Raw genomic sequence first — 9,376 nt, forward strand, 5'->3', positions numbered from 1 at the left:
AGTTCTTTAAGGGATTTTTGTGTTTCCTCTTTAAGAGCTTCTAGCTCTTTACCTGTGTTCTCCTGTATTTCTTTGAGGGTGCTATTTATGTCTTTCTTAAGGTCCTGTATCATCATCATGATAAGTGATTTTATATCTGAATCTTGTGTTTCCAGTGTGATGGTGTGGCCAGGACTTGCTATGGTAGGAGAAATGGGTTCTGATGATGGCAAGTGACCTTGGTTTGTGTTGTTTATATTCTTATGCTTGCCCCCAGCCATCTGGATAACTCTAGTGCTACCTGCCCTTGCTAAATCTGACTGGCGATATTTCTTATAGAAATGCAGATAGAGTCTGTCTTGGATAAAATGATGAACATAAATGAGCTGCAGAAGCTGGAGAAGGTACTTTGACTGCCTTTGCTGGCTATAGATGGTCAGGATGCAGGTGTGAGGTAAAGCTGCTAGAGTAAGGTAAAGGAAAGCATAGGACCAGGTCAAGATATTTGTGTAGGTGAAAGATGAATGGTGGGTATAGACAGGTGACTAGGAGGAAGGACAGACATTAGTTGGGTAGACCTTGGCAACAGCAGGGACTGAACTGAGATTAAGCCCTGGGCCTGGATGCTCAGGAGTTCTCTCTTTTTGGGTTTATTGTTACATACACCCAGATCAGATGATAGCTCAGTGGGGTCTGACTCTACTGTCCATGTCTTTATGAGGCCCAGGTGAAGGAATACACCCTTTCAATGTTATGTCTGATAAATTCTTGGGTCTGGTTCCCATGATAGGATTTTATATGCCGATGTGCTCCTACAGTCCCAATTCATTCTGATAAGTTTAGAGACTGGGACTCTTTCTACTCCTAGGAATGAATAATTGGCCTGTGCTGCAGGTGTAATGCCAGTCATGAGGCGATATGCATTTATCCAGCCAGGTGCTGAGTCATCCTCCATCTTCAGAAGGGTAGGTAAAGGCTGCCTGTAGAGTCTCTCAGGACAAGCTACTGTCTGAGCAAGCACTCTTTTACATAAAATGAAATAGCTTAGGGCACAGCACAGGTGATTTCAGCACCAGTGTGGATATCAATGGGACCACTTGGGCTTTAGATTCCTGAAAGTATTTAGAATTGCAAAAGACATTACCGCCTCTGGGTTTTGGCTTTTGTTGTTGTGGTTGTTTGGTTTGGCTTTGATTTTCACTTTGTAGAGAAGGAGGGGGCATCCCCAAATGATTGAAGAGCAATTGACTGCTAGCTGATGCCGACTGAATGGATAACGAATGTGATACTTCTGCCCAAGCCTGAACAGGAAATGTGATAATTCTCCTAAGCTAAGATGGAATAGTCACTGATTTCTCTTCTTCTCACCATGTGCAAACTGGTGGCTATAAAACTCATCTTGTAGAGTCTTTTCATTGTTAATTATGCTGACCCATGTGTGATAGTTGCATATGGTCCATAAGATGTCACAAATGAATATGTGAGTGGGCCCATACTGTTGTAAGAATGAAATCAGAGACCTGCGGAGATTGCTCAATAGTTAACAGTTCTTCCTGCTCTTGCAGAGGACTCAAGTTCAATTCCCGCCATCCACTGCCTGTAACTTCAGGTTCTGAAGATCTGATACTCTCATCTGAACTCTTCAGCTTATCTACATTCACATGCGCATATCCAACACCCCCAGAACATATACACATGATTAAAAAAATACTAAAGAAGAATGGAATCAGGTATTAGAGATTTTTCAAAGACATACCTTTAGTGTTCAAGAAATTTATGTCCCATTATGGAGTGGAGAGTAAATATGTTGAATTGTCAGAATTAGTAGGTTCATATGTTTCAACAAGGAATGTAAGCAAGTGAAACATTGAGTGTGAACACAGGGAAACTGAAGGGAGGGATTTGGAGGGAGGAGTCATGGCATAGTACAGAAAAGCTATGGGAATTCTAGAGGCAAAATGAGGACTTGAGGGCTGGGAGGAACTGGAGTAAGATGCTACTACTATCAAGTAGTAAGTAGACACTCATGCAATATTTGGACAGCATGGTTTTTCTTTTGTGTTTTTTCCCCCACTGAATATTTTCAAAAAACTGAAATTAAAGGTACACAAAGTTTAAAGAATGAAATACAGACTGGTACAAAATAAGAAATCCCTTTAATTGCTCTCATCTACTTCTCTTTACCCAGAGTCAACCCCTTCCCACCTCTTTATGCTCTTCCCTAACATCCATCAAATTCATGCTTCCAAATTGCCAATGTAACTTTTGTTCTCCTGTTGTAATTGCTGTCTCCAAGGTTTGTTGTCACCATCTGCTAATCTAAGCCTAGTCCTAGAAGCTTCCTACAATTGTATGTAGGCCTAGAACGTTTTCAGTCTCTAAGACTTGCTGCTAAATACACTCACTCTTTCTAGTTCTTTCTGAATGCTGTTGGCTGTTTTAACTCACCTGTTCTGGCTCAAACTCATTTCTGTTTGGGTTAGTCTTGTGTGCTGTGTATTCCGAAGCTGAGTTCTATGTCCTGGTCCAGACTGAAACCTGGGGCATCAATAATCCTTAGTGTGAGACAGAGAGAGAGAGAGAGGAGAGAGAGAGAGAGAGAGAGAGAGAGAGAGAGAGAGAGAGAGAGAGAGAGAGAGAGAGAGAATACAAGAAGGGGAAGATGATGGAGAGAAGTAGCCAGAAGGCTGGATGGATGATGAGGATGTGTTGTAGTTAGGTTTTTACTGCTGTGAACAGACACCATGACAAAGTCAACTCTTATAAAGGACAACATTTAATTGAGGCTGGCTTACAGGTTCAGAGGTTCAGCCCATCATCATCAAGCTTGGCATCATCAAGCATGGGAGCATGGCAGCATCCAGGCAGGCATGATGCAGGCAGAGCTGAGAGTTCTACATCTTCATCTGAAGGTTGCTAGTGAAAGACTGATTTTCAGGCAGCTGAGGGTCTTAAAGCCCACACCCACAGTGGCACACCTACTCCAACAGGGCCACATCCTCTCATCATGCCACTCCTGAACATATACTAATTATCACAGCATGTAACCAAGATAATTGGTCCTGAGGACACATAAGGAACAGAGCATACCAGACATGACGTGAACTTCAAGTAACACATGGCCTGTGGTTTGGGTATAGGTTAGAATAGCTCAGAACTTTCCAAGTCTAGGCTTACAAATACATTTACAGTATTTCTGTGTCAATTACTTGGGATTTATATTAACAAAATCAGGGCAGAGAGTCCCCTATAGATAAAAAGGGATATAGCAACTCCCCCACCAGAATACTAATATTACATTAATTGGTACCCAGCTCTCCAAGCTGACTGATTCAATATGACTTCTCTCAGCTTCTGATTGAATAGGTTCTGCTTGGCCTCAAACTAACTTTGGCAATATGTTCTATCTTCTGGCTCCTTCTTATTTTCTGACTCATTCTGTCTTCAGCTGTGTCTGGCTTGTTCTCTCTCTGTAACCTGTCTCTGTAAAACTGTCCCGGTAAAACTGTCTCCTCTTTTTCTCTTGTGTCACCTCTCTGTTCCTTTGAGAGTTGGGCAGATCCTATTTTGTTCAATCTTTCTCTGATCACTTTGTCTGCCTCTCAATTAGACATCACTTTCAAATGTGGATGCTTCCTCTACAAACTAACTTTATCTTCATTGTTCAGCATTAAAGGTGTGTACCAAGGGTATGTCTGCATTGCAGCCAATCACACAGACCTAGAAGGTCCTTGGATGTGATCCAAGTTTCCATGATACTGAATGAAAATATCTCTACATCAATTACTATGTTTATGGTTTTACCTTTTTTTTTTTTTATCTCAGTCATTATCCATTACAACTTACTTCCTCCTTCAGAATGGGATGATTTTCTCTATCTCTCATCCGCATATCCTCCCCATATCTTATCTTCTGAATCCATTTGTGCTTTTTCTAGTGAAGTTGTATCATAATCTGACTTAGAGCAGAATTATTGTATTACAAAGATGATACTAATGTTATATATAACCAAGGCCTGTAGAACAATTATTATTCTTTTCACTCACAGCTATGTCTTTCTTGGGTTGAATCTTTGGGATTTTTTTCATTGTTTTTCTATCTATCCCAATATCTGCTAAATGTCTAATGTTCTTATTGCATGTGGCCAAACATGTAAACTGCCATTTCAGATCCCCAAGAAGAAAGGATAAATGCCTTTAGTGTGGAAAGTCTGACCTCAGACTCTTCTCCAGAGCTGTGGTCATGAATTTGCTCTTAGACATGATATGTGAACCCTTTCACCTCTGTGTCACCAGGTTCTCACGTTTTATTTTTTTAATTAAAAAATTTATTTTACCACTTCTTCAGGTGTCTGAAAATTCATAAAATGTTCAGTGCTGTGAGTGATGAAAATGTCCTAAGTTCCTCATGTTACTGCCCCAATATAGACATCTCGCTTAGGAAATACTTTCCTTTTAGAAGCTTTAAAACATTATTGTGATGTCTATCTGCAGCCTTAACGTCCACCCTCTCCAAGCCTGTACATGTTCCAGTGTAATAGGATTGTGATTAGATGTGTTTCATTGTGAGTCATCAGCCAGGTACTCTGAACTCCTTCAATCTTAGTTATTTCACTCTGGAAAATGTACTTGTAATGTTTCTTAAATAAGTTTCCCTCCTTATTCTTGTTATCTGATTGTTCAGTTTGTGAATTTACCTTCTAATTTTCTGATTTATATCCCTGTCTTTTTTATTTCTGTATCTTTTTGTTTTTCTTATTCTCCTCCCTACACCACGCGCCCCCCCCCCAGAGGTTAGTTCTCTAATTTTATTTTTTACATAGGTATTCAGGAGTTTTAAAGTCTTATTCATTTTTATTTTATGTGCGAATGTTTTGCTCACATGGATTTGTGAACCGTATGTGTGCCTGAGGAGACCAGAGGAGAGTATTAGATCTCCTAGAATTGGAGTTATACATGATTGTAAGCCACCAGATGGGTGGTAGGACAGGAGCTCAGCTCCTCAGTAAAAGCAGTAAGTGCTCCTAACTGCTAAGCCAGCTCTCCAGCTCTGCTACTTAATTTTTAATGTATGCCACTATATTTTAATTTTTTATTATTATTTAAAATCCTAAATATTAATTTTATTTTAAATTATATGTATATATCTGTGCCTTTGCCCATGAGTACAGGTACCCACAGGTGTAAGACTCTTGGGGCTACAGTTACTGGCAGTTGTGAGTCACCCAATGTGAGTGCTGGGAGACGAATTTGTGTCCTTTGCAAATACTTGTAACCTCTGACCACTTCTTTGTTTGCATATGTTTGAAATCTTAAAAATAATTACTGTATCTCTTAAGATGTTAAGGGTTTCACACATGCGATCCTAGTGGTCTACCACTGGGCTGTATTCTGAAACCTATTTTTTTAAAAAATTTTATTGCATTATGATTAGAAAAGTTACATGGTTTCAATTTACCTGAATTTAAAAACATATTTTAAGTAAATAGAATTAAATCACATTCTTGCCAAAACCTATTATTTTTATGGTTGATTATTTCTTTAATTTTTTTTTAATTACTTACTATACACAATTTACACAATAAATAATCTTTCATTAGCTCATGGGTATTTGGGTATACTTGTATGCTTTGGGTTGTAACATTTTTATTATACTGTGTTGCATTAGGTTATTTTCATTCCAGTACATAATGTACATTGAACATATTCCCTTTCACCCTCCCTCCCTTCCTCCCTTCCTTCCTTCCTTCCCTCCCTTGTCCCCTCCCTTTCTTTCTTTCTTTCTTTCTTTCTTTCTTTCTTTCTTTCTTTCTTTCTTTCTTTCTTTAGACCTTTCTGTTTCCTAGACAGGACCATTTCTCTTCTACTTTTATGCCTTCTGCAGGCAAATATTATGTATATCTGAAAAGTTTACAATCAATAGATGAGCAGAAACATGAACTTTGTCCCACTCAGACTGCCTCAATTTACTTAATGTGATCATCTCCAGCTGCAGTCATTTTCCTGCAAATTGTTTGTTTTTGTTTTTTTCCCCTTATGGCTGAAATAATCCATTGCATACTGTACTACATTTTCCTTATCTACTCCCCTGTTATATGCCTAAGCTGATTTCACAGCTTTTCTATTGTGACTAATGTTGTAATAAGGACCTCTGATACTTACTCTGATACAGTGAAGAAGGTATCTCTGTGGTAGGTAACTTGGAGTCCAGTATGAAAACTGTACCTTAAGCCATAAAAGGCTGATTATAGACATACAATGATTATAGACATACAAATCATTGTTGGCAATATGGTCTTTCATACTTTCACTTACTTTACAGGAATTCTTTGAAGAAGGAGTTTGGTAGACAGGTGGTCTGCCATACCTATAGAAGAGGAAACTGAGACTTGGTCAGTCCATATACCACAGGAACAGGCTATGATATGATAAGGCTTAGTGGCCCACTGCAGGAAGATTATGCTCAGCCTACCTGCCATGAGTGTTGGGGAAATACTGGCATTTCTTTAATTCACTTGGAGTGAGTTCACTGGAGAAAGAGCTTTGAGCTCCTCTCTGTCGTCAGTTCTGGTTCCCAGTCTGCTGGAAGCCAGGTGGAGGAGGGAGGCGAGGGAGCAAGAATGAGTTTCATCTTGAGCATGTTGTTTTCTGCTTGCTTTTTCTACTCTCACCTCTCCTAGAGTCCTCTGTTTTCACTGTCCTCCAAAACAAACCTCTGGACTACATTTTAGAGAACACACAGGGGACCTGAAGTTCTAATTCATTGGCCTTGTGTTTGTTTTCTGTAGCTGTACCCAGTTTATCACGGAGTCTCAAGTCTCGGGTGTCCCTAGTGTCATCTCACCTTTCGCACCACCATCTTGGATGAAGCCCTCTTCAATCAGCTATGTTAATATGATTTCACCCATGTCTTTCCATGCTATTACCTCTTCTATTGTTTTTTATTGTTAGGATTTGTTTGCTAAAATTTCCATCATGTTTGATGGGATTTCAAAAATCAAGTACGTCCAGTCAGTCATCTTTGTGCCATAATGAACTTTCCCCCGCACATATGCATCAATGCTTATGACCTTTCAGAGGCAGTACTGTACTTTTTAAAGTTGATATAAATAGATAACATTTGATGTCTCTGTTTTTAAAGCAAATACCTGAGATAATCATCTGAGAAAGGGAACATTTTTATTTTGGCTTAGTTTTGGAGGCTTCGGCCCACGGTCAGTTGTTTGTAGCCGTTGGGCCAGGGGCAGTTTAGGGTGGGAGCAAGCTATTTACTTCCTGTGACCCAGAAGGGAAGACAGGGAAAGATGTGAGGACCATGTCACAGTCAGCTGTGTCCCACTGATTAGAGGACTACCTGTTTGACAGTCCTTAAAGTTTCCACCCCCACCCAACAGCAGTGCAAACACACACATCCTTGGAGGACATCTCAGATCTGACCTATGGTAATCCCCTAATTCTTTTGGAATCCATCCCTCCAGGGAAAATTAGACATCTGTGTAAAATACAACAAGCTCCTTTTCAGTGTATTAGTCTGTTAAGTCCAAGTATGAGTTCTGGGTAAATCTTCACAGTTGGCAGGTCACACTTGTAATCAGTGTTTGTCTCTCTAGTAGCCTAAGCTATTGTGTGGTCTCATTGTTTTTCCCTTCTCCTGAATCCCTACCCTGCCTAGCGGTTTTACAGAGAGAGAGAGAGAGAGAAAGAGAGAGAGAGAGAGAGAGAGAGAGAGAGCCCTGATTTCATTAAGTAGTGTTGTTTATTTATTTTTTTATTGCTGCTTCTTTCAGACAGTACTACCATCCCCCATACCCCTCACTGCCTCCATTTCACCACATTATGATGGCTTACAAGAGGAAAGTCACGCAGTGTACCTCTTTGTAACCAACCCCCCATAGTGCTGCGTGCAGAGGCACTCTGAGAGCAGAGGCACATCTAGGACACTTGCCAACCTTTATCTTGCATCACTTCTGGCAAGTACTGTGTAAGCATTTACATGTTCCTCATCTTTACAGAAACTCCACATAGAAGAGTTATTTCCTCCTGACTCACTAGTTAAATCTGAGGTAGAGAGGTCAAGGAACCTTCATGCAACTATTGTATATTCTATCACCTATACTACATACTAAGCATCACATCAGGACCAGGCAGGGCCGGATGAGGGGTCTGAATTTCTGCTCCCTCTACCACCCTCTGATAGCTCTCATCCTTCTCAGAGCTGATGTAGAACCTGCACATTGCAGGCATACACAAGCAAGTATCTTATCTAATTTCCATATACATTTTTAATTTGGATTAAAAATTGTCATGGAATCCTTGTCTTATCCCGATGACTTGCAATGCTAATTTCTGTCCTGTTGAGAAGTATGCATTCAGCTTGCTGGGCAAAAGTCTCTTGAGGGGCATTAGAGTCTGGTAAGGGACAGAAAGAGACAAAATATCAGTAAGCATTTTATCTGAAATCCAGAACCCCTCCTGGATCTTACATCGCATTACCACGACCTAAAACTTACAACTTATGCTTCATTCCCTTCTCTGTCATTTACCACTCCTGTGTTTTAAAATCAACAGTGTCTCTGTGATATGATAATGGAGCAGCACCGAGCTTCCGGATGAAAAATGAGCTCCCGGGATGTTTTGTTTGTGATGGAAAGATGCGAATCCCTAGGTCTATGAAGATTTCAGCGGCTGGTCAGAAACAGACCCTTCTGACTCCTTGAAGGCGGCCAATGGGAGCGAGGGTGGTGACGCAATGCTGATATTTTAGTAGCATTCTGGAGAAGGAAAGAGGTGGGGTTTCTCTGGAGCCAGATGACCTCATAATTAGTTCTCACACAGGCTGCTTAAAGCAATTACGGTGAAACCAAATGTCATTACTTTCTTCTGCTCCATCCTATGAAAGCTTAGACCCCACTCCCTCTGCCCCACAGGGGCCTTGGCTGGCCATTATTCTGAACACAGTAGACGCTGCTCTCACCTTTGTTTTTCAGGCTGCAACTGTCACTGGGTAAAATAAGAAGCGTGGGGGCAATACTGCACACCTCTCCGCCTCACTACTTCAGAGGCACCTAGCAACCCTGTCGCCAGGCAAGCAGCACACGTCTTCCTGGTAGTTTAAACTGCCCACGCACAGCAGAGGCGGGCACGCTCTGCAAATAGCCTATCTCTTGGCTGACGCCAGCTTGGCAGTGGGGTGGTGGTGTCATTTGGTGCCCTTAGGGACATTTGGTTCTTGTTCTAGGAAGACTGGGGCAAAGCAATAACTATTTTTCCCAAAGCTGTTTGTGGACTCAGAAGTTAGGTCAAGTAGTTCTCTGTCTGAGGTTGGATAGTCTGAAATCAAAAAGAATGGTTTGCAACCTTTGTTTTGTTTTGTTTCTCCCAAGTGCTTGGTACATTTA

The 9,376-nt window shown here is 40.8% G+C and overlaps 1 long non-coding RNA gene across 1 annotated transcript; it reads right to left on the bottom strand.

Annotated features, from left to right (window-relative positions):
* Positions 1–8,240: 8,240 nt before the first annotated feature.
* Positions 8,241–9,023, bottom strand: LOC116086509. The gene is made up of 3 exons (XR_004116963.1): positions 8,953–9,023; positions 8,489–8,749; positions 8,241–8,387 (listed from the first exon to the last, which is right to left on the bottom strand). It is a non-coding gene; the product is annotated as an uncharacterized LOC116086509 (long non-coding RNA).
* Between the last annotated feature and the right edge of the window lie 353 nt (positions 9,024–9,376).

The sequence above is a fragment of the Mastomys coucha genome, unplaced genomic scaffold (genome assembly GCF_008632895.1).
Source record: "Mastomys coucha isolate ucsf_1 unplaced genomic scaffold, UCSF_Mcou_1 pScaffold12, whole genome shotgun sequence".
Classification (NCBI taxonomy): Eukaryota; Metazoa; Chordata; class Mammalia; order Rodentia; family Muridae; genus Mastomys; species Mastomys coucha.